Raw genomic sequence first — 1,996 nt, forward strand, 5'->3', positions numbered from 1 at the left:
CCCCCCCAACCTCCCCAGGGTGCTCTCGGGGGAACAGCACCCACGCGGGGGCTCGGCCGCCACCCATTGCCTCGTGCCGTGCCGTGCCGTGCCGTGCCGTGCCGTGCCGTGCCGTGCCGTGCCGTGCCGTGCCGTGCCGTGCCGTGCCGTGCCGTGCCGTGCCGTGCCGGCGGCAGCACCGAGCAGACACAAACAGCCAGAGGGGGCGGCAAGCAGAGCTGCAGGGCGCGTGGCGGCGCTGGGTGCTGCACCCACAACCACCTCCCCCGCGGGGCCGGAGCCCCCTGTGTCCCTGCCCTCGCTGCCAAAAAGACCCATCGGCGATGGCTGGCAGCCAGGCAGCCACGTGGAATCTCTTCGGCATCACCGCGCACCTCCAGGGCTAATGGCTCCTGCAGCCAGACCTGTTCGAGGACTCATTAAAGATGCTCTTATTTTCCAGGCAGGGACAAGTAATCCCGGGTCTGTGGTCTCCTCCATGGATTTAATTACTGATGTGGGGCTAGTTGGCCGGTTCCCCGGGGAAGCCTGTAATAACGCTGCGGGGGTGGAGGGCGCTGGGAGAGGATGAGCTGGGAGAGGAGCTCCCGGTCCGGCTGCTCGCCGCCGTGTCGAACCGGACATCACCTTGGCCAGGAAGCACAGCCAGATGGGGAGAGCATGGTGCCGGGTCCCAAAGGCTTGAGGGTGGGTGAGCATGAGGGACCCGGCCCCTCCGGCAAAAGGATGGAGGATTTGGGGGATGCGGAGGGAGCGGTGCCCACCACACCGGCGAGGAGCTCACCGCAGCTCTACTCGCCCGGCTGAGCATGATCCAGAAATGCCGGTGCCTCTCCCAGCGCCGAACACGACCCAAGGGGACAGTGGTGACAAACCCCATTTGCAGCCGGACCCGGAGCCAGCCTGTCCAGCTGGCTGTGGCATGGGCGGGAGCCATGGCATGGGGCTGGGGGCCGCCGGGTGCCGGTGGTGAGCAGAAGCAGAAGTGAACCATCAGGCGAAACCCTGCATCCCGCAGCACCGCCTGCCTGCGGGGGACCGCGGCGGGGGGCTCACCCTGCCCCGGCGGCAGCACCCCCCTGCCCACACACCACCCTGCCCGCTGCCACCCCGGCCATCCCTACCTGGGTGAGCCGGCCGGAGCCGGGGCTGCTGCCGCCGCCGAGAGCTGGTCACCGGGGCCAAATGGCTCCTGGGGTGCAAGGCAGAGAAGGCGGCTGCAGCCCACGGCTCCTCCTCCGCTCCTCCTCCTCCTCCTCCTCCTCCTCTCCCGGGGCCCTGCGTGGGCGACCCGGGGCACTCGCTCACTCGCTTGGTGTGGAAGTGAAACACGGTGGCCGCCGGCTCCCCTGGCGCTTCCTCCCACGGGGCGTGGGACTGAGCGTGCCACGACGCCCCACAGCCACCCCCAGCTGCCACCGGCTGGGGGCCATGGTGGCCTCCCGGGACAGAGGAAACGGGTGCATCCCCACCTCTTCCTGGCACAGAAACCGCTGTGCCCGAGCAGCGCCCGCCGGTCCCTTGCTGTCTGCAGGGCAGCCGGTGCCCACGCGCTGCCTGCCGGCTTGCACCCTGCTCCGCAGCCTCGGCACACCACACTCAGCCACCCTGCCAAACCCCACCTTGGTCCCGAGCACCGTCCCCCCATGTCCCCATCACCCTGGCTCACCCCCAAGCACTGTCCCCCCGTGTCCCCATCACCCCAGCTTGGCCCCGAGCACCGTCCCCTCCGCCCCGGCCAGCGCTGCAGGCAGCGGCAGGTTGGCGGGGCAGCCGGGCTGGCTGGGCAGTGCGGCCACTGGCATTGCTGGGGGATGATTCACCCCAGCCCGGAGCAGATGTATGGATGCCTTCACCGGCGTCAGTACTTAGAGCCCGGCGACGGCGGCTCTCATGACACCCCAGCGAGACGGGCAGCGAGCCCCAAGCACCTAAACAGGGAGCACAGGCGGCAGTGACCGTCTCCCCGCCACCCCCGCGCCCCCCAGCCCTTCCC

The sequence above is a fragment of the Aptenodytes forsteri genome, unplaced genomic scaffold (genome assembly GCF_000699145.1).
Source record: "Aptenodytes forsteri isolate BGI_AS27 unplaced genomic scaffold, ASM69914v1 Scaffold26, whole genome shotgun sequence".
In the NCBI taxonomy this organism is placed as follows: Eukaryota; Metazoa; Chordata; class Aves; order Sphenisciformes; family Spheniscidae; genus Aptenodytes; species Aptenodytes forsteri.